Source organism: Doryrhamphus excisus, chromosome 2 (genome assembly GCF_030265055.1).
Source record: "Doryrhamphus excisus isolate RoL2022-K1 chromosome 2, RoL_Dexc_1.0, whole genome shotgun sequence".
Lineage (NCBI taxonomy): Eukaryota > Metazoa > Chordata > Actinopteri > Syngnathiformes > Syngnathidae > Doryrhamphus > Doryrhamphus excisus.
In genome coordinates, this window is record NC_080467.1 from 18362007 (window position 1) to 18386884 (window position 24878).

Sequence of the window (24878 nt, forward strand, 5' to 3'; positions counted from 1 at the left end):
TTGGTTTTCAAATCTTCCTTTTTACAAATATAATGAACACTGAGGTAGAAAGTAGCTTATGTTTGAAGGTTTTTAAAAAAATAATAATATAAGGGTTTACATTAGACTGATTGGCTGGCGACCAGTCCAGGGTGTACCCTGCCTTTTGTTTTACTTAACTGAATGATTAAAAAATTAGTGGTTAGCGCGCAGGCTTCACAGCTAGGACACCAGAGTTCAATTCCACCCTCGGCCATCTCTGTGTGGAGTTTGCATGTTGTTTCTCCGGGTACTCCGGTTTCCTCCCACATTCCAAAAACATGCTAGGTTAATTGGCCACTCCAAATTGTCCATAGGTATGAATGTGAGTGTGAATGGTTGTTTGTCTATATGTGCCCTGTGATTGGCTGGCCACCAGTCCAGAGTGTACCTCGCCTCTCACCCCAAGACAGCTGGGATAAGCTCCAGCACCACCGCGACCCTCGTGAGGATAAGCGGTAGAAAATGAATGAATGAATGAATGAATGAAACATAAAGACTAGTCATTACAAGTGTGCCATTAAAATAATACAAAAGCAGTTATCTTGAAGTGATCCATGTTTTCAATATACTCATTATACAGACTGTGAATCAAAAATAATAAAAACTAAGATGAAGCCAAAACCAGGTTAAACAGAATGTAATATAATAATATAAAAACGATAAAAGCGGCCTAATATCAGTGTCCATGAAGTGATGGCATATAAAATAGTAAATTCACTTATCCCTAATGTGAAGAACAGATGGTGCATTTGGCTGATCCTCGGGCCAAGCTTTTTAACAACATCAGTTTGTCAGTTTGCAAAAAAACAGTGGAAGTGTGCATGCGCTGTCCGTGGTGCAAACATATTTATCTTACCAAATTAGTACAAAACATCAGCAGGATCGATTGTCTACAAATTTAATCTCATATAATTTTTCTGAGAAAAGACCGTTATGATTCAGTTGAAAGGTTTACAAATTGTATTCAAATTCATCTACAACTTATCCTCACGAGGGTCGCGGGGGTGCTGGAGCCTATCCCAGCTGTCTTCGGGCAAGAGGCGGGGTACACCCCGGACTTGTGGCCAGCCAATCACAGGACAAACAACCATTCACACTCACATTCATACCTATGGACAATTTGGAGTCGCCAATTAACCTAGCATGTTTTTGGAATGTGGGAGGAAACCGGAGTACCTGGAGAAAACCCACGCATGCACGGGGAGAACATGCAAACTCCACACAGAGATGGCTGAGGGTGGATCGAACTCGGGTCTCCTAGCTGTGTGGCCTGCGTGCTAACCACTCCTCACTGAGCAGCCTGTATTCAAATATAAGAGCAATATATTTGGTCATAGCATCAATGAGGAAGATCAACAAAGACGCCAGAATGAAAGTACATAGACTCCATATAACAGAAAGTGAAAGTTAAGTTTGTGCAGCAGTGAATGTTAAGCATGTGTGAGCGAGAACAATGTGTCTGCCTCTTCTATTTTACCATTAGTTATCTGTGAGTGTTGCATGTGTATATCATGAAGAAATATAAATGACAATGTATCTAAAAGTGAATTGGCAATAATAATAACAACATCTAACACGCCTTCATAATGCATACTCACAAACAAACACACAAGCGTGCACATCTGGTGGAGAGTATGGAGTCCTTGGCGCTTTGCCAAGGTAAATAGAGGAAAATTGCAAGCCTTGAGATGTGCTGGTGTTGATGGAGGCTTTTCAAGGTGACAGTTTTCGCTGGGTTGTAGAAGCAGCTTGTGAGCACTGGTCTTGCTTAGCTTTCAACACACTTTCATGGGCCTCAGATGAAATGGGGTTTTAATACCAGCGCGGGACTGCCAAAAAATGACTATTGGAGCAATCAAATGTACTTATATGCTCATCAACGATAAATCCCCAAAACTATTCTCCTCCTTCAGTAGAAAACAATCAATTCTCAGCCATGATATGCGATGAACAGAATCCCATCATGACCTAGAATGAGGTTGCCCTCTTATGTGCAACACACTGGTTGGGTTGGGATTTTGTGATAAGTGGCTCACTTCATAGTGTATGCGAATTGTGTTGTCCAAAATATAGCCTTGATGCTGGTATTCAATCATCCTTCTGGGAACATAGCATTTTGTCTGTCGCTTTCATGCAAATGAAATGTACAGCCGTCCCTCGTTTATCGAGGTTAGTTGGTTTCGGTTTTCACCGCATCTCCAGGCTTATTTAACATTCAAAAGCATACTGAATATAAAAAAATACTACATACTAAAATAGCCCTAAGAATCGCCGTGCATTGTCGTTTTTATATTGCAGTTTTAACATTGTGTATAAAGCATTTATATTAATAGCCTCCCTGCAGCGGTTTTTGCATCACTGTGCATAAAACACACGTGGGAGATGGGAGAAGTGACATTTCGCCAGTGCTGTGGGGTTTACTTGACTCCTTCGATATGCATAACGCCACAAACATGATGAATCCACAGTTGCCTTTACAATGGACGTTTTGTCTGCACCAAAGAAGTGTATACCAGTATACGCATGCATTGTATAATATCATCACACTGTGAAGTGTTGTAACCGTGAATAGATAGATGACATCATTTTTTTTAATGAGTTTGAGGTTATAGTGCAAAAAGGTCTTGTGTTTACCCTGTCGATCCACAATACTCTATATAATAAATGTATTAAACACAACACCACCATTATGTATGCGGAGACTTTTAAAAGCGCATGTATACCAGTTATAAATAAAATCCATTTATATTCACACCCTGACCTTTTAAGCACGGCAACGCATAATGTACACACGAAGTATGCATGGCCGTGGGTTCACACCACAAACCCTGCATAGAAAGACGAGGTGCATGCAATACATTATTTTATATGGCATCTGTACTTCAAAATACATAAATATGTCATACTAAATAGCGTATTCAAAGCTATTTTTTCAGAGTTATCATATGACTAATTCCCCCGTGGATTCCTAGCGAGGTTCCTGGATGATTTGTAATGTCACACTGTAAAAAAAAAAAAAAAAAAAAATACAAATAAAAAATAAAAAATAAAAAAAATAAATAATTAAAATGTAATGTCACACTGTAAAGATTTTGATTAATAAGTGACATGTCAAGATGACAAGTCACCATAATGAAGACACGGTCGGAATATCTGCTCCTTTTTTGGGATTGGAGCAGGGTCATTCCTGCCAAGGTAATCCATCGCTCATAATTGTCCTGTTTATTTTCACTCTAGTCTCCAGTCAATCGATTCCTTCCTTTATTTTTCTTCTGGCTAAACCTCCAGACAGGATTGCATTATTCCCTGACCCAGTCGCCTGTTTTACACAGCGCCTTCAACACGGGAATGTCGTGCTGTTGTATTTGCAGTGGTACGGTATATGTAAAAGTATTCAGACATAGACCGCCCCCAACAGAGGTAGTACCGGACCATATCCATGATTGTTTTAAACAGACGCCAGGCACCAATGTCGTGTGAAATATCTAGCTTGTGATTCGGGAACACTGTGATCACACACTCGGGTGACATTATGTCTGCTTTGACAAGTACCTTCTGCACTGCTTTCTTTACTTCTGCGTCCTTCTCCCCCCCACACTCACCTCCTCTTCCAGCAGTCACTACCAAATAAAGGATGTTGTTAATATCATTAGACAGACTTCCTCTCAACCCCAGTGCCCGGCCCACTCCCTTTCAGCCATAATCAAGCGTGCAAAGTAACTATCAAAGGAGACATTGCTAATAAACTATCACAGTGGAGTGGAAAAAAACACCCCCGTATACTCCTGTGGAGGAAATACTGTCAGCTAAGTGTGGCGGATAAATGTGTGCATGCTGAGAGGACAGGTAAAGAGGATTGTAGGAGGAGTGTCAGATACCAAGACAAGACTTATAAAGCACAGCGGGGCACAAACCTGCCATTTAAGTATACTAAATTAACTCAGGTTAACATTTATGTTGTATGGTGATGGTAAATATGTGATATGGGCTAGGCGCTCTAATGGTAAAACAACACATTCATAAGGTCAAATATTCCATTTATTAATATTGAATCCTACTTAGAAAATCACTTATCGTGGTTGGGTCTGGAACCAATTAACTTAAACAATATATAATAAGTGTAGTTGTTTCATTATTGTTGTTTTACATGTAGTTATCCCTTGCTATATAGCGGTTCAAATATCGCCCCCCCTCATGATATCACCATGGAAGAAATGGCCACTGTTTCGTGGTTGACTATAGGCCATTATTAATCCAAAATATTAGTTTATTATGTATATTATAATATATTATAGTATATCATAATATTTATATAAAAATATACATAGTATTCTGGTCACATAGCAACAGCAATGCTATGAGACATGACGCAATATTACAGCCAACATGCCACAGCTGAGATTGAAATGGAAAATAAGGTTCTCCTCTCTGTCTGTGTGGAAGTGGTAAATCATCTTTTTTTGTAGTTTTTTGTAGTAATGAATGTCTTATAAGTGGGAGTCTATTTTTTAATAGCTTGACATGGTTTGTATTTCCGTAATTTACTATGGCAAAAAGGTGATCTCGTCCGACGTCCCAGAAGGGACCAATGTCCACTTTGGGTACATTTGTAGAGCCCTGGGGTTTTTCAGAGTTTATGTAGCCGTGGCTGAGCCCCTACTGTCATGCTTTATCCCCTTCCCCTCTGTGCTCTAATGGAAATATAAAAGGGTGCATTGATTACTGTTTAAGGATCAGACTTAAATAGATTAAAAGCTCACTGCTCTGAAAGAAACACTCACACTCTCTCACACACACACAAGGGTTAGCTATATGTGGCAATGTTTGGGTGTGAGATGTGGATGCTGGATGGAGAGATAAGTGAAGCAAGTCGTACAGTAATCCATCCCTGCATTAAAAATATTTGATAAACAATTAAAAACAATGAACTAGGCACCATCACAGTGAACTGAAAAGTCTAATGTTGTCCAATTGATGGAAAAGCCATGCATTATTAAAGTTGTACATTATTCATAATAATGCAGTCCCAGAAGTGTGAACCCTTTGGACACATTGGGGATGGGATGTCAAGTCTTAGTAGAGTTAGTAGAGTAAGAACCAAACAAAAAAAGCAGAAATTAATTGTGTTTTCACGCTACATGTCCTTCAGTGGGAGAAACCATGAATAAGAAATGGCTAAACAACATTTGTACGGGTATTTTCATGAGATTTGGTTCAAAATTAAAAGTCCACTTTTACACACACGTACACACTCATGGATGGAATTTGAACAAACAACGAAACAGCATGGAATGTTGAGCGAAGATCTTCTCTATTCTTCGCCAAGCATTTCATTCCCCACCCGTCTTTCACTTGATCTTTTGTGTGAAAACAAGAAAAACAAGAGGATCTGTCGATAAATGTCGTTCAATCTGACGACATCTTTGCAATAGGAGGATGGAGTTACGGGGTAGGGCTTTTTTTTGTGTGTCTGCAGTGCCATGCTTTGAGAGCCATTTTGATGTTTTTCAGGCAACTTTTCTATTTGAAATGTGAAGAGCGCGACTTTATGCATCTCCCCTTACAGTTTTATTGCATCTTCAGCAGCCAAATGTTCTCATAAGACAAGAGGCAGTCACCTCGTGTTCACCGTTGACCTCTGCTTCCTCTTCTTATTGCTTTTCTTTTTCCTCTCCCACCACATTTCTTCTCTACCACTTATGCGTCTTTCAAGAAAATTCATAATTGAATCTCTTGTGTTCTCAGATCACAATCATCTTTGCTGTTGTCCTCTTCATGACCCTCTTAAGGTGACTTTTGTCTCTTTTCTTTCTTGCTGCAGTTTCTCAAAGAGACGGATGCTTGTTGGAAATGCCTACCAACTCCCAACCATGCACTTACATGTAACTCCAGTGTTTTTTCTCAGATTTTTTTCCCACAACTTTACTCGTCGCGTCATCCTGGTAACTTTGCACGATGCAACTTTTTCCACTTCAGATACAATACAGATATTGCCCGATATTTAAACACTTTTATTGCTTATTTTGTTGTTTGGAATGTTAGAAAAGTTGATAGTACTCAAACAGAGAACAATAGTAGGTAATAACAAGAGTAAATATAAGAAACAAAATGACCCATTTATTGTTAGCTTCAATAAATTCAGTGGGAACATTCATTCATTTTCTACTGCTTATGCCACGAGGGTCGCAAGGGGTGCTGGAGTCTATCCCAGCTGTCTTCGGGCGAGCGGCGGGGTACACCCTGGACTGGTGGCCAGTCAATCACAGGGCACATATAGACAAACCACCATTCACACTCACATTCATACCTATGGACAATTTGGAGTCACCAATTAACCTAGCATGTTTTTGGAATGTGGGAGGAAACCGGAGTACCCAGAGAAAACCCATGCTAACCACTTGTCCACCATGCAGCCCGGTGGGTGCAAATGATACTCTTAAAGTACTGCAAAATGTGCTAATTTCGTCCCGACTACATGCAAGGGTACAGTTTGATGGGCCAACAAGTGGCAGCTAGGAATTATATAGCGATGCTCACCAGCAACACAGGCTGGTCACCAAGCACAATAAATTGGGCTCTCATACATTGAGTGACATTTTTTTTCTCCATTCACACACTCTCAATTGTTTCGGACAGTGTTTGTTGTTTGAAGCCGAAGCTTATTTTTTTGGCCTCTCTGTTCTTGCAAAAATCCAAAAATGCTATTTTACGTGAGGCTACTACAAATGCACCTTGATGTTCTGCAACGCCATGGGATACTCGTACATGACAAGTTTTGCACTCTGCTGGACACAGCCAACGAAACTCAAACTCATTGCTACTTTGTTAGCATGTTGACATTTTAGATGCAGGCTAATATAAACTGTATCGAGCCAATATCAATATCTGATCTGAAAACATGATATCAATATCAGGAATATTTGTGGAGCGGCCAAGAAAAACACATACAAAACCAATGTATATTTTTTATGCCGGTCCAAATGAAGTTTTTAATGCAACTAGTTTTGACTTAACTAGTGCACTACAAAGTCCACAAAGGCAACATTAAAAATCCAAAAAATGTAAGTACTTTGAAGATAAAAGCTGTCTGGCACGGCTTGAAATGATGAATATATACATGAAACAATCAATGCATCCTCTCTGGCATCCAAGGTATGTAAAGGTCTTCAAAAAAGAAAGTCGTTGCAGGGATAGACGTGTGCTGCCAGCAGGTATATTCATGTTGTACTCGTGTAAGTCACATTGCAGATAGCTGTCAAACATATGAATTGAAGGGCTTATGAAATCAGCCTAAAAAGGCTCTCCACTGACAGTTTGATCTAAATTAAGTCCACTATTAACATAGTGCTTAGTTGGCACAATACGTTTGATTTCTCTTTTCACCGTGATTTGACAAAAATCATTTTTTGATTATTTATGTTATTATAATAGTTTTTATAGTTGATATTGTCTTTAAATGTTTACGTTTATTGCTGAAAATTATTTTCCATGAAAATACCATTGCTGTGGCATCATAAATTTGTTTCGCGAAACCTTTATGCAGAATATCTCCTCATTATTAAGTATCCAGGTGCGTACAGTACAGCTGTATTTGCAAAAATATCTCCCTCAGTAACGGACCCTCAGGGCGTACTCATACTAGGCCACCACAACAAAAGCACAGCACTTTTAGCTCGTGTGAGCGCACTGATCCTTGCCCCGACACGGCACACTTCCCCTCCTTTGGCACGGTTGAAATAGTGGACACGACACACAAGCAAATGGATGGAAGCTCTAATGCTCAGTGTGAGCCAGAGGTAGTGGAGGGATATGGATAATATTTTACCCATCAAACTGTGTTATATAAATATATTTATTTATGGTATGATTCCAATTACTTTAAATATTCTCTTACCTAAAAGTCTCTGAATTTGCCCATTTTCTATCAACTACAGGGCCGAAACCTAAGATGAGGCTGTGGCGAGTCTCTCCTCCTCATCTTAGTGCACAGCCGAGTTAATCCACTGAGTTGGATGGTGATGACTTTCTTCAACCTATGCACGTACTACTTTAATGTAAGTGTGATGTAGTTATTGTTTGACAATAGGAGCTGTAAAGTACTTGTCGCTGCCGACCTTCAATAGAAAATAAAAGCCAGGGCCAGTGTTTTTATTTTACTGAACTGAAACACTCAAACAGCCAGTTAGCAACAGGTCATATGCAATAAAGATATTTTTATGCTCCGCAGAATGAATTAATTACTTGACTCAACAGTTTCTGTAACCGAGATGAGCCTGGAGGATAGGATGCATGTACTTCATATAGAAATAAAAAGGTAAAAAAAAATGGCACATTGAAGTATTTGAAAACAACATATTTAAGAGTGGTTAGCACGCAGCCCTCACAGCTAGGAGACCAGGGTTCTCTCCGGGTACTACGGTTTCCTCCCACATTCCAAGAACATGCTAGGTTAATTGGTGACTCCAAATTGTCCATAGGTATGAATGTGAGTGTGAATGGTTGTTTGTCTATATGTGCCCTGTGATTGGCTGGCGACCAGTCCAGGGTGTACCCTGCTTCTCGCCTGAAGACAGCTGGGATAGGCTCCAGCACCCCCCCCCGTAACCCTTGTGAGGATAAGCGGTAGAAAATGAATGAATGAATGAATTTATTTTCATATCCGCAAATGAGCTACCACTATGAACATTAAAAAAAAAAAAACATCCAAAGGATTGACCAGCATCGCCAGCCACGAACCTCACCGCACGTCACTGATACACTCACAACACAGCCTCAAGCAGTGGACTAATCCCTTCTGATCAACATGCAGAGATCAGCAATCGGATGCAGAGCGTATCTCACTAATGAAAGTAAAAGGTTAGTCCATGCTAATCAATGAATGGAGAGATGGATGGACGGCTAATGACTCGCCCCTTCATCATTTATTCCTGCTCTGTGTATAGTGTTTGCTCCCTTGCATACTCTACTGTAGCCTGGAGGCACATTTACTCTGCTTTAGTTCCTTCTGTAGATGCACTTAGATACAGTGTGCATGTGTCTGAAAAAATTATTGCATGTGATGAAGACACACAACAGTGTCTATGTGTGTACGTGGGAGTGATGAGGAGTAGCGAGGGATGCATATTCATTAAAGGGGGTGAAAAATAAAAGTTTCTGGTATTTTCATCCCATCATCACTTATTTGCTTTGATCAGAAACTTAGGAGTCCAACTAACTTTTCTATCGCCTGTGCTGGAAGAATGCCACGGGCGGCAATGTCTTCAGATGAGAATACAGCCGAGCCAAGCAGATATGCACACACATTGACACACAAAATTGACCCGTGAGCACTAACATCAGTTGACAGAGAAAAGGGAGTCTGACAGGAACACACTCACAAGAAGCGATTCAGGCAAAAAATACGCACACATCACATAACAGAACTTGAAGAATATACCTATGTACTTGACTTCTATGAGAAATATTGCACTTTACCCCAATTGATGACCCACGGTTAGAGAGAAAGTTCATATTCCATACACCACAAATAAACAGTAATACAGTTCAGTCAAACCTCAGTTTTTCTACAACCTGGTGTTTCGTATGAGTTCGTTTTTTGACATTTTTCGTTTGGTTTTCGTGCCCAACAAAGCACCATTTAAAACTACAGCAATCCCTTGTTGATGGTGTTAACTCAGTAAGTCAATCTCTCTAAAATAGGATTCCTTATTCATAAAGCAGCCTTCAACCTTCTAAATACATTTTTTCACATTACTAGAACCCTCTAGGTCTGAAATAGCACCCCTATAGTCACCTTGACACTCATGTGACTATGTTTTCAGAGAGGTAGCCGCTTCTTTTTCTCACAACACACAACTCGAGCCTACGCGTTGTTTCATTTGATATTTATAAAGCAGGTAGTTTAGTAGTTAGCACATACAACCATCTAAATGCATTTTGTCACATTACTAGAGCCCTCCAGGCCTGAAATAGCACCCCTACAGTCACCTTGACACCCATGTGACCCCCAAAAAGTAGACAGACTACAAGAAATTTAGACGTAAATACAACATAAAACAGACTCTCGCACTCATATCAGTCACTAAACACTCATTTATAACGCAGATAGTTTAGTAGTTAGAGCATACAACCTTCTAAATACATTTTGTCACATTACTAGAGCCCTCTAGGCCTGAAATAGCAACCCTATAGTCACCTTGACATTCAAGTGACCCTAAAAAGTATACACACAAGAGAAAATAAGACATTTTCAACCACGGAACAACAATTACTTTTTTAATCAATATATTTTGAAAACCTGTGATAGAGTGACGCCGTGTCAAAGCCAAAGCGCGACCCCAGTGAGGATGGATGGATGGATGGAGTCTAGGGGAAAATGCACATTTCCGAAATGCAAGTAAGTCAGCTTAATTGGGGCCAAACCTGAATAAAACCGTGTCATGTTTTCAAACCCTAAGGTGCATTTAAATAGAAGCACTCAGCAAGTGGCGTATCGAACTAAAAAGGGAAGAGAATGAGAAGCAAAGTCGTTGGAGGAGGCGTGGGAGCATTCGTATGCCGCCGCCGCCGCTCAGAGCGTTGTTGCAGACAAAAGATTTCACTTTCACGTCATGTGTCTTGGATAAGTGCAGGTACACACAATCTGTTTCATTCTATTCTTATTTCCACCTTGTTACTCAAGGCTGTGTTCAATTTCCCCTCTCGTTCTCTCACACACCCACAGTCAGGTTCAATATGAAGTTGCGGTATTGAATCTGTTTTTATAAAAGACAAAACAGTGGGAAGGAGTCAAATTGCATATATCTCCAACTGAAATATTAAGTCACCCACTTTCAGAATTTATAAGAGGCCATCTTTGTTGACAGTCAAAACATATAAAAACAATCAATCCAAAATACCGAATTGAATATAACAATATGTTAATATATATAATACATATCATACATGAGTCTGATTGACAGGTGATAAATCCAGGGTGTACTCACTCTTTCCACCATAAAAATAAATAAATCTTTTGGAAAAAAAAAAAAAAAAAAACATTTTCAATGTTTTAACTAGTTTCTGCTCCTATTAAATCTCAAGGTCTCTTCTTCTCTCACTTTTCCCCATCCCCACTTCCCACCAGCTTCCAATTTGTAGTCTCTGTGTATGGGTTAACTTACCCCCACACTTCCCTGTGATCACGCCCACACTTGGACATATGTTGGAGGATGTTTATCCAGCCTTAAGTATCCTCATTTGACCCTTTAACGGGGTCTCTGCAGGTTTCAACAGGTCAAATTTAAAAGGGTAGTTTGGATTTTTTGACATGCGGCAGTGTAGTGCATCAACTGTGACTTACCCCACTTAAGTAGCAAAACAATATGTGTTCACATCTCAGTTTATTGGCTGCAAGGTGGGCGAGTGGTTAGCGCACAGACGTCACAGCTAGGAGACCAGAGTTCAATTCCACCCTCGGCCATCTCTGAGTGGAGTTTGCATGTTCTCCCTGTGCATGCGTGGGTTTACTCCGGTTTCCTCCCACATTCCAAAAACATGCTAGGTTAATTGGCGACTCCAAATTGTCCATAGGTATGAATGTGAGTGTGAATGGTTGTTTGTCTATATGTGTGCCCTGTGATTGGCTGGCAACCAGTCCAGGGTGTACCCCGCCTCGCGCCCGAAGACAGCTGGGATAGGCCACCACCCCGCGACCCTTATGAGGATAAGAGCGGTAGAAAATGAATGAATGAATTCAATTAATCTCAGTTTATTGAACCTCTCTTTCCCGTTGGATCATTTACTTCCACGGTCCCCCATGCCACAATGTCACTTTTACTCCCCAAGTTGTCTCCTCAATTTCTAAAGTAAACATGACTAAATTACATATGCATTTAAAATAGGATGTAAAACTTTTTTAGTAGACTGTTTAAATGCGCTTCTGTGTATTAGTTGGCATGCAGGTATATGGACACACATTCCCCCTTTTTCTTATTATCTCCCCCCTGTATCCCACACACGCACACATAAAGCTCTCTTCCCGTCTGGTGTTGCTTCCAGCATAAAACCAAAACATGTGTGGGAGCTATTCCATGCCGGCCTCACCGTCCAATAGAAAATGACCATATTATCTCCGGAGATTCTCAGCAGAAGTGGTGAGGCTCTGAGGAGAGTTGAATGCGTTTGGTTGGACTTTGAAGAGAAGTTGTAGTTTTCGATGCAACAGGTATCCGTCACCGCCGTGGCAATATTTCTCCTCTGCATCTATCCTCCCTGAATTCCTGTTCAGCTTGTTTATTCTCACTGCTGCCTCTTGTCGACTCTCCTGCTTTGTTCTTATTTGAACCCCTTTCACTCTCACTCGGCTGACTTGCCTTCAGCTCTCTCTGTCACTTTTTTTTGTTTGAGGGGGGGGGGCTTTTCTGCACCCCGTCCGCCCCACCAAACTCCCATCTCTCCCTCCTTCTCCACCACCAACAAGGCATGAAAACGGCGCTCCATTAGGAGTGCCTGGGCTAAGCTCAGTCTGACACGTCCTGCTTTGATCAGCCGTGAGCTGGGCTAAACACCCCACTAAACTCCCGGACAAGAGAGGAGGAGGAGGCGGCGGAGGAGGAGGAAGGTGGGGAGTGAAGGTTAGGGGAGGATGGGACGGCGAAGATTAAAGCAGTGAAATGAGATGGTGATGCAAATAACAAAAAAAAAGGGCTTGACGCATTTATTTCTTCTCCGTATGTTCTCCCAGAGCTTATCATTATAAAATGGTACGCAAGCAGCCCGATCGCACCCCCATTCATGCAGCATCAGTCACAAGAAGCAACTTGTCCATCTTGGAACTTAAATAAATACTCACTCAAACATGCACACACACACTTGTGGAAGGGAGTACACACGCAAAACTTTCCACTGCCAGGCGCGCGGATACTAAACCAGCAGCAGCAAAAGGACAAAAAGCGCTCGTCTTTTTCTCCTGAGGAGAGAAGAGAAAAGGGATTTCCGCTCAGTGCTAATCAATCAGGCCATAATAATGGCTCCCATGCCTAGCTGTCGACTGGAGGGGTCAAGGCATCCCATGACCCAGCGCCCAGGGCCCAGGGGCCAAAGCCCCTCTCAGAATAGCACCCCAGGACAGACTCCCCAGGCTAATTGTCCGAGTCAGTGTCAGCCTTTTCAATGCCCCCCCCCCCACTTTCTCCCTCATTCTTCTCCCTCAACTCCTCTCCTCCTCACAACTCTGCAATCCTCTCACTTTCTATACAACTCCAAATTCCACAATGCATGTCAGCGTGTCGTAGCAGAAAAGGAGGAAGACGGGCTAGTTTGGGATTCAATAAAAAAGCATGGCAGAGAAGGGCATATACGTATAAGCGCTGAAATAGAGCGGTGAGAGCTTGTCAAGACTGACGAACAAGGGAGGATGAACAGTGACTCACTCGGACAGGGACTCGAACGGAACAACAGGGAAGAGTACAGACTTCAAGACTGCTCCCCCCCACCCCAGCTCCAGCACATCACCGAAACACAACTGTGACGGGTCTATCCCCTTCAATCTGCACATCAATGGGTCTGTATCATCCAAATCAGCTTCCGTGTCAGGGAGTTTGGATCTTACAATAAAAACACCGGGAGAGGACATGCACAGAGAGCACAAGGGTCCGGCGCAAAACCCCACAGTCCGACTTGGTGCAATGGCATTCCTTTCATTCCAAGCGTACGCTGCTAATTAACAGCATTAGATCCCACAGGCGGAGGGGCAGATTGATGGAGATGTATCCCGGGGTTGCACCAGCACCACATCTTGTATGCTATGTTTGCCTTCCTTTCACTCTCACAGTCCCATTCAGGCAACTCTCTCCTACACTCAGCCTCTGTCGGGTCCTGTTCAGACAGCGTAGCAGCACAACACGCAGTGTACACAAATCAAAAAGACTAATTCAAATGTGAAATACAAATCAATTGGCTACTCACTGGGAACCTCCTCTTTATTTCTGGCTTTTCCTGATCTGTCAGTCAGTCCGTGTCAGTCCTGATCTGTCACTCCCGTGTGTTGTGTCAGTCCGATAGAGGAAAGTTGCCGTCTCCGTACGTGAGCATGTGTGTGAGCGCTTGTGTGAAAGAGAGAGGCAACGTGTGTGTCTGTCTCTGTGTCTTGCAGTGCTCTGAGCGAGGGAGCTGAGGCTGTTTTAAACAGACTGCTCTCCCCCATGTGACCAGCCCAGCCACAGGCAGGAATATATTACTGACACACACACGTACACACACACACACACACACTCACTCACTCGCTCTCTTCCATCCTATGCTTACACACATCATGTCCACAGTGCACCCCCTAGCCACCGCTGAGAGAAGTGTAAGCTGCAGCCCACACACGTACTATTAAGACACACACAGACGCATATGCAGAATGAACACGGACAATTAGCAACAAGGAGAAAAGGCAAATAACTTGGAATAAAATGGTTACTGAATTGGGAGGGCTGTTCTCAATATATTCCGATTTCATTAAAAATATCTTTAGGCGTAGTGTATTTGCCTCCATCACATAACCAGCGTTTATCCACAGTATGTGCTGTATTTGCTCGCAATGAAAATACTTTATATTTTTGCAATTGTGTGTAATATTATGCCAGCAAAATTTTTCATTCATGTTTTTTTTTTTTACTTCATTTTTATTAGTTATATTTCATGGGAAATTCGGATGAATGCATAATGTGTCTTTTATAAAACACATTTTAAAAACGATATTGTACTCGCTTCATAGTCCACTTTATATATATTTTTATTTGTTAAGACAGCTGGGATAGGCTCCAGCACCACCGCGACCCTCGTGAGGAAAAGCGGTAGAAAATGAATGAATGAAAGAAGAAGGCAAAATAAATGTTATTAATTATTTAATTAATTATATATGCACACACACACACACACACATATATATACATATATATATATAACACAAAACATTTGTGTTATTGGTTTTTAATATCAGTGTTTGTTGTTTTTGTTATTACATTCTGCCTTTTGCTCTATTTTCTCCCTTTTTAATGTTTATTTATGGTTTAATGTGCCACAGGCCAATAAAATGTGGGCAGCTGCTCTTGTGTGTCTACAGGCTGCTTTTATAGCTCTTCGTCCAGGTTGAGTGCAGCATGTGATGTCAACTCTGTAAGCAAACACAACACTGGTAGACTATTTAACTTTTTACCTTCCTTCATCGTGAATAAACTATGGCAATTAAAGACGGATGGTGTAAATCCATTTGTTACGGCCAGTTATTTGTGTGGATATTGCAACTGTTGATCTGAAATCGAAGAAGAACGTGTTCACGGAGGGGGCTGTATGCTCACAGAAACACACAGGAAATGTGTTCTACAGCCAACCAATCAATGACATTTCCTGCTCATCAAGCTTTGCAAAGTCTATCCAGGTAGAACAGTCCAAGGCAGCCACAGTCAAATAAATAAAAGATGGGGGGACAACATGAGACAGGTGGACTGGGCTGGTCTTCAAGTGCGCCCTGATAAGTAGAACATGGTGGCAGGTTTGATTAATAAAATCTTTAATGAACAAATAATTAGCTCACATAGATCGGCAAAAACAAGTATAAAGCATGAAGAGACTAGAAAGGACTAGAGTCAAAAAGGGGCATAGAAGCTTGGCAGCAGGAAATAGCTACAGGAGGTGCAGCGGGACGCATGAAAACCTCTCAGGACACACAATACTAACAGTTAACTAGCTGTACCACCAGCTGAGTTAAATAGTACCGACATTACTAATAGGAGGCGGGTGTGCCCCGTTGCTACCTCGAACTGAAGTCAAAGCATTAAGCAAGAACGAGAAAACAGAGAATCTACATTTTGCACTATTGGTTCTAAAATGGTTCTAGTAGAGCTTCAAAATGGAAACAGAAGGAACAATTTATTCAAAGCAACAATGACACAGCCTTTAAATGCCAAAATATTGTCCAAAACTGTGGATTCAATGTTATTTTCTTGTTACAGTGTCATGGTCTTTTGATGGCAAAGGCATGAAAGCCTTCTGTCTTCGAACGTAATCAGATTTGGATGTAAATTCTGATGCAGTCAGCTGTAAATGCCTGCAACTCTTCAACTGGTCTCGAAATTTTAATTAGGAGTGTATCAAAAAATGCAAATATGTCAGAAACAGAGATAAACCAAATTAAAAGTCCAATCTGCTGCAACATTGCTGTTGTAGTTTATAGACATTTTTGGGTGGATCAAGGCTGACGGTGCAGCGTACCGCTTTTGCAGTTAGCCATGTTTTTAGCATCCACAGACATTTATTGGATTTGACATTAACAGTTAAAACATGCACTTCCAACTCGAACATCCAGTGTGAGCAGTCAAGTCTTGACTCTCAGTCACTTTCAGTTCATAAGTTTAGACTCTCTTTTGCGAAAGATACTGCAAAGAGTTTCTGAAGGCAGATAGATTGAATATTTTTGAATGGCCAAGTCAGTTGCCTGACCTCAACCCAATGGAGCATGCTTTTCACTTCCCGAAGAGAAATGTGAAGGCAGCGGGACCCACAAAGAAGCAGCTAGTAAAGGCTTTTAGATGAATTACCAGGGAAGAATCTGGCAATGTCCCTGGTCTCCACATTCATACTGTAAATGATACCCATCCACTTAAAAATTAGGTTTATATTTACTGTTGTAAAAAGTCCAAACATGATTGAGCCTCTGTAAATGGAAGCAATCTGAAAAAGTTGGCTGGAATTCCTACGTGATGCAAGTAATTGCCATATTTTCACGAATCCACCGAGCTGAAAACTTAACATCTACTCTTCAATCATATCATCAACATGGGTACATTAGGCAGAAACGTATCCATATATATTATGACAAAAATTAAATGCCTTGACACGTGATACATTTGAAATGTTTCCTGTGCTTTTTGGCGGCTTTGCTACAGCAATGCTTCACACCTGGAAGCGTTGACCTTTTCAGTAATGAAAACCTTTTAAAATTGACCTTCAGCTGCAGAGCTGCCTCAGCTGCATCACAGGTAGGACACGTTTAAGGAACACCATCGAGGGAAAGCACCGCACATTAGGTGTTTCCACCGAAATAGGCGCTGGCATTCATTCATTCATTTTCTACCGCTTATCCTCACGAGGGTCGCGGGGGTGCTGGAGCCTATCCCAGCTGTCTTCGGGCGAGAGGCAGGGTACACCCTGGACTGGTGGCCAGCCAATCACAGGGCACATATAGACAAACAACCATTCACACTCACATTCATACCTATGGACAATTTGGAGTCGCCAATTAACCTAGCATGTTTTTGGAATGTGGGAGGAAACCAGAGTACCCGGAGAAAACCCACGCATGCACGGGGAGAACATGCAAACTCCACACAGAGATGGCCAAGGGTGGGATTGAACTCGGGTGTCCTAGCTGTGAGGTCTGCACGCTAACCACTCAAATGCTGTGCAGCCCCCGCTGTTGCCATTTATTTTCAAAATAACTTTTGTAACATTCCAGTCCAACGGCATGGTTGTTTAACTTCTGCAGTGCTTTGAGGAAATATTCCTTCATTCCTGTAACCTCATAAAAGTGCAATACAGTGGAAACTGAGTTTGAGTCTTAAATCTAATCTAATCTTAGATAAATTAAGAATCCATTGTAAGGCTCACACATTTCCGGTTGAACCACGCCCACTTCCTGTTTATGCCCCGCCCACTACAAGTACAGATAAGATACAGATCATTTAGATGGGTGAACAGGTACAGGTACAGATCTGTATGCAGATGAAATCGGAACGTGAAATTGTTGTACTCATATTTGACCCATGCTTCCTCTGATCTATTTGTCCCTATTATCATCTAACCACTGGAAATGCAGCCTTGTCTGATACAACAAAGTATCTGTATCTGTATCCAGATCCGTATCCAGATCCAGATCCAGATCCGGGTGTACTGCTCATCCCTAGATACTCTGTTGTATCGAACAAGGCTGCATTTCCAGGGGTTAGATGATAACAGGGACAAAAAGATGAAGACAGAGGAAGCATGGGTCAAAGTACAGAGTACAACAATTTAATGTTGCGATTGTGCTCAACTGGCCACAATTTTCTACCACCCGTCTATGCAATTATACAAAAAAAAAACATGGCAAAATTCACATTGATTTTTACCGAATACCTCACCCCAAATGACACCCGTAAAACTTGGATAGATTAATCCCATGCTGTTCAAAACTGTTGCTGTTGTGAGAGGCACAATTTTACATTGATTGCTATTTTACTTTTTGAAATGATTGTCCAACATTTAAGACAAATAAGTTAATGAATGTTACATAGAAAAAAAGTGATACATTTTAACTTGTGTTTAATATACAGATGCATGAAAATTGTATTCACTTTAGGCCACTGCCAAGCCTCTAAAAGTTACAATCCATGCCTCACAGTTAACATTCGGACGATACATAAGTTTAAGCGGTCATCAAGGTTTTGTTATCCCACAGCAAATTAAAGATAACTGCTGAATCATGTCCTCAGGTGCTTGTTAAGGTTGTTAAGAATCTGTAATTTAATTGAATAAATTAATTAATTACAGGCTTGGTTTCGTGATTTGCTAATTCCCACAAAATAATACATTCAAATAAAAAATAAGCATGTCCGAAACAAATAAAAAACATGCCATTAGAGCAAAATAAAACTTTACAGTCAACTGAGTCTTCCATCTAAGCCTGTTTTAATTTTCTATGACAATACTGTACACCCGTATAGTATAATATCAGACTCCTCCGAATCGAATTGTCGAATACTCTAAGACACCTGTAGTTTACTATCCATTTTAGGAGGCCGTGTGTCTTCATTTGTGTGTAACACCCTTCATGTGCCTTCATGCACCCATGTTTGTTTTAGGAATGTCTTGGGAGAGATGGATGAATATAGTATACGTGAAAGAGAGACAGAGTATAATAAATATTCATTGCTTATCAGCATGTCTACGGGTGTTAGCCGGGGTCGGAGATAGATTCCTCCTCAATAGGAGACTGCAAAGGGAAAGCAACAACACGCCTTTCGGCCCCATGGCACTTTATTTCCTGAATCACCAACATCATCCGGCCCCCAAGCCTCCATCCGCACTAAGCCAAATATTTATTTGCACTGATAAGGTGAAGACAAAATATCAGTGTTTGCTATGCAAGGTGTGTTTGCACACATGATTATTTTCCTTCCTCAAACTAGAGGAGTGATACTCCCGGAAGCTGAGATGACATCATGTCAAATGTCTGTCTTCATCCTACCATCAAATTAACTCATCGTGATGAATGCAGGGCAAAACACAAAATGACAGCATTTAACGTCGATCTGTATCTCTTCAGAAAATGCAACAGTCGAAATCAAACTCCAAGTGTTCTACTTGGTGAGCGATGTTCAAAACTGATCACAGCTGACAGTGAATAAATGCATAATGAAAATATGGGTCACCACAAGTATTTCTTTGGGATTTTTCCTGTGGGTAACCCGCACTACATTCATGTACGCAATAAAGACATGACATTGAATTCATTTGATCGCTCCTCACCTGAGTGTAATGAAATAATTCAACACACTCAGGTGGGATCTCCTTGTCATGCCGGTAACATTGGAAGCCATCAGGGCCGTCAAGGTGACATTTTTTCCTCATCCGAGAATAAAACATTCTTCCACCTTTCAATGTCCCATGTTTGGTGCTAACAAACACATACTAACAGCCAATATGGTGGTGTTAAAGAGATGATTTTTTTGTTCTTAAAATGCTTCTCTTGCAGATAACAACCTTAATTTGGGCCGTGGATCGTCTCATATCTTGATGGACAGCTGGTGAATTATTTTTACCAGCGACTCTTTTGTTCCATAACCCTCAGGATCTTTGAAGACGCTTGAAATGACTGTCTTGTCTGCATCCAACCTCAGCAGGCATGGCATGCTGTGAGAGGCCTGGCTTATGCGGTTCAACAATCCGACGTATTCAAACTGAGAAAGCTTTTTTGCCTTTGCCATCAAGAGATCATGTGAACCAGTGATCAGTGTGAATACTTGACAGAAAATCACATTAGCCACATTTACATGAGGAGTTTTCTTTTTCCCAATGGAATCTTTCCAAATGACCTTTCCGAAAACAATGGTATACATGGAAAGGAATATTCCAATCTCTTGTCTACATGCGCCGCTATAATCAAACAGAATAGTCAATGGGGAATGCGCAGTAAAACGTAAACAGTTTTTCTTTCACTTGTTGGAATAACTCCGTATTGCCAGTTTTTCCTTCGTCCAGTCTTGAAATTTAGTTTGGATCAAAAACAAACTTTCCGCAGCAGTCCAGTGCTGATTGCTCGCCTCCATTTTTAAAACTGAAGAACGTCTGGAGCTGTGTGCTACGTCATATCTGAGCATGCACTGAAAGAACGCACCCGGGATAAATTTAAACAGGAAAAGATCAAATTCAATCTTGCTAATATTTTATAATTAAACTCAGGACATGTTTTATATAGATAATATATTTTCTTTTTTAAATAAAACTGGACGTGAATAAAGTATAGAAGGGTTTAGATTCTGTTCCACAGATGGCGGTAATGCACACAAAAGCTGCTTGCCAACCACCAATAAACAACAGAAGAAGAAAAACATGACGAAGAAGAACACACAATGACAACTTCCCGTTTGAGCGGGTACAAGATACCTCAATCGGATTGGGGAAAGGAATATTCCACCCCTGTGAATCCAATTATATATTCATTCGAATTTGTACTTTTCTTTCGGAATGAGGTGTATACAAAGGTTACATTCTTTCCGTTTGAGCAAATAAACCGAATGGAATTGGAATATTTGGGTCCATGTATACGTGGCTATTGAATCCACAAAATCTTGGTGTTCAAAGGCTGTAATCTCAAGCAACTGAATAGCTCATGAACAGCCTATTTCACTTTAATGCTAACATAAATAAGTCGGTGACTCCAAAAAATGCCTCGCTTCCATTTCCAAGCAGTTTTTTTTCCCTTGTCTTAAAATTTTCATCAAGCTACTACAAGTCAAGTTAAGTCAATTAATGCCATCGATTCTGTAAAAATAATGACTTGCATGAAACTAAAAGTAGGATTATAAGATGTTCCCTTTGCCATTTAGTTGTGCCATTGTACCAGATTCATAACTTTTAAGCTATTCAGCTGTTTGGTGGGTGAGTGGTTAGTGCGCAGGCCTCACAGCTAGGAGACCCAAGTTCAATTCCACCCTTGGCAATCTCCAAACCTTGGCAAATGCATGTGTGGGTTTTCTCCGGGTACTCCGGTTTCCTAAAACATGCTAGGTTAATTGACTCCAAATTGTCCATAGGTATGAATGTGAGTGTGAATGGTTGTTTGTCTATATGTGCCCTGTGATTGGCTGGCAACCAGTCCAGGGTGTACCCCGCCTCTTGCCTGAAGACAGCTGGGATAGGCTCCAGCACCCCGCACAACCCTTGTGAGGATAAGCGGTAGAAAATGACACTTGACATATTCGGATATCGAATATACCTGGAGTGTACCAAACATGGCATTATTATGACTATCATCCAGGGAAAAACAATACATGGAGTTCAGTACATCTTTTAGCTCATTCCACCATGTCCCACCATTTTTTTTTTACTCCCAAACTGTCTAAAATGTCTCTCTCGCTGCTGACAAATGCGGAAAAGTTTGTCATTCCCGGTTTCATCTCATGAAAAAAATGCTACTTTTGAAATTTGAAGAGACGTGCCTTGGACTAATTAGCTGGTAAAGGTTATTTTCTGTGTTGTTCCATTCTGATAGATGGATTCCGACATACTCAGGGCTCATTAGAAGAAGACAAGCTAAACAACCAGGCTGACGGGTGACCGGGTGAAGAAAGTAATTGTAGTACCTTAACTTTCTTACAAAGCTTCAGCATCAAATTAAAAGTTAAATGCTCTTGAGATCGCTTCCACAGTGGTGTACAGTTCAATGTCTACCTGCATAAGTAACCTACTGCATGTGAACACGGAGCTCCTCTCATTAGGGCTGGCTGCCTGAAAGATTGCAGACTGAGGTATTTGAGTCTTTGGCTTTAACATTGAGGAACGTCTTTTCTTTGCACCGAAGATCTGTGGACACAAGACACCATTAAACATAACTCACTAATATAAAATATGTATGCCGTTTTGAGAGACCTCATGGGCGCTTTCTCTTGCGTTGGTGTTCAACAGTAAATGACTTGTCTGACATTTACTTTATGACTTCATTTTCCTTCCATTTCCTAACGCTAAACCTGTTTTCTCTAAAAATATACGGGAAGCCTTGACAGTCCACACTATCTGCTGTCCAAATTGGATCTGAATTCACAAAATAGAATGTCTGCGAAGACCACTGGTGGGGTTGAGGACATGGTTTTATTGTTTAAATCGTATTAATATCATGTAAATATTATAAACCTTGCAATCCTATCCATACTCACGATGGATGGAAGGATGGACGATCTGCCAAACTGAGCAACCATGATAGAATGGTAATTAAAAAAAAAAAAAAAAAGAATGTTAATTTAAGTGACTTTGAACCTGGCCTGGTTGCAAGACAGACTGGTTTTGTTATTTTAGGACCTGATGTTCTAACTCAGCCTTACATGCAAAACCAACCATCAGGTTGAGAGATAATAGCCCGATGAAGAGAAAATATCTAGAGAGTGTCAATTCTCTGGGTGAGGCGATAACAGGAGGATGCCAGAGTGGTTCAAGCTGATAGAAGAACAACACGTTTTACTGTCCCAGCGGGGTGTTCAAGAGCTCGGGAATTATCTCTGCAGCATCCAGCTTGTTTTTATATTTTTTATCAGTGGTCCGCAACTGATCGTGATGCTCCAGCCCTGTTTTGGACGGAGGAGCTAAAAGCAAACGTATCTCAAACGATCTTTCATCGCAAAGTATGCAGAAGGGCAGATATAAAAGTAAAAACCCAGACTTAATGAGTTGTACAAAATAAAATGGTATCACAACACACAAAATAACAAAAATCTGCCAGCGACCCAGAGCTGCCAGGGGCTTCCCAATAAAATGAAATATCCTGTGAGACATAAAAAAAAAACACACTTCATGTGACACCACTGGGCCTTTTTGGCAGCACATCAGACACCCTACTGTGTCTTTTAAATTAGAAAGACACAAACAGGTCACACAGGAAGAACAACAAAGTGATGAAATACAGTATTTTGCATCAATTTAGAAGTGCTTCAACTGGAATTAGAATGTGTTCATTACATTTCATCGTGACTGATATCGAACAGCTAACGTCTGCTAGCATTCACCAAATTGATATTGCTATAGAGTACGCCTGTGCACACTCCAGCAATCACCCAAGAACAAGAAAAGATGGAAACCACAGGGGGGTGGAGAAAGCTGCAACATTTTAGTCATTTTTTTCCAGTTCTTATCCAAAGTAGTAAAGCAGTCAATGGTGATCAAGCAGACTTGGAAAGTCGGTGACATTTGTGAGACAGAACATATGTTGCAATGCTACAAGACTACAGTAAAAGAAAAAACAACAAAAAATGAAAAACTGCTAGTAGGGGGGCATCCCCCCCTGCCCCCTACTTCTTCAGCTCCCGATCCATTACAAGACTATTCTAAAACCCAAACATGGATTTATGGAATTATACAACAATATAGTATGTAGCACCTACATTTACAATATACATTCCATTAAATCTTATGCTATGTGCCAGTTGCAGTACCTTAGCCACGATGCCATATCACCCATGATGCATTACCATACGGAATGCAAAGGAACAGACATAAAAGCATAAATAAACAAATCCGCCAACAGGCATACTGCATTATTACACTGTATTCATCATGACAACATGCTCCGAACATTTTTATTGCTATCTGTAGAAAAAAAAAACAAAAAAGGTGTTTACACTCAATTTTAGATAAACTACATGAAAGTGTCGTTATCTTTGAAGTGTTTCAAAGCCTGTAAAAACAGTCAATCTTTCTAACGAATAACAATAAAGAATATACATGAAAGTATGGCTGCAGTAATGGAAAAGGTTTTAATCAACTCCACACTTTGGGTATGAATAACACTCTCATCCTCTCGTATGGTTAATCTACAAAAATAATGTTTCAAGTGCTTTGAAGGCATATTTAAAGGAATACTGTATGCTATCTTAAAGACTACAGAAAAGACTGATGGGGCTTTGGTAATACATGAAAGGTTTTCTAGTATGTAGTATGCCCCAGTTTTGGTATGACTGGGTTTTGGTACGCTGTCTCGAGTTCCGTACAATATTGAACATAAATATTGAAAACGCTTCAATTTTCACACTCGATCACTGTTTTTCAAAAATATATGAATAAATCACCCTGTAACAGACTATAATGGGTATTTATATGTCGTTTTCTACACTGGTCACAAGGAGTCAGTAATGTTACTGTGATAACAATTCAGAGAGGCACCGGACTTACCTGGGACAACAGGTTTTTATTGCAGGTTTGAGGCCCGTCACTCATCACTCAGGTCCGTCAGGGAAACACATTTATAGTAACACAAACAAACATTAGTCTTATTGATGGCTATTTTACTTGTACTTTGTCAGCCATATTGGGTAATACGAGTGTCAAGGTGACTATAGGGGTGTTATTTCACCTCTGGAGGACTCTAATGTTGCAAACCATATTTAGAAGGTCGGAAACCTTACGTGATAGTAATCCATTTGTTAATGAGGAACTTAACTTAAATTAAATTCACATGCATCACGGTCGGGCAATTGACAACAATGAATGAGGGATTATGGTAATTACTTTCCCTGGAACCTAATTACAATTATGAAGGTGTGATTCTGTTACTAATTTACATTGCTTGTGTCATTTTTCCTTTT

General features: G+C 40.7%; 1 protein-coding gene across 3 annotated transcripts in view; it reads right to left on the reverse strand.

The window, feature by feature from the left end:
• cntfr (ciliary neurotrophic factor receptor) overlaps window positions 1-24878 on the reverse strand; it is a 229259-nt gene that overhangs the window by 186385 nt on the left and 17996 nt on the right. The window contains exon 1 of one of the 3 annotated variants that reach the window (XM_058050889.1): window positions 13969-14305. The exons of 1 other annotated variant lie outside the window; for it this stretch is intronic. The gene's annotated coding sequence lies outside the window, so the exon portion shown is untranslated. Of the gene's footprint in view, window positions 1-13968; window positions 14306-24878 lie in introns of those variants that run through there. One more of the 3 variants, XM_058050875.1, reaches the window with a different exon arrangement.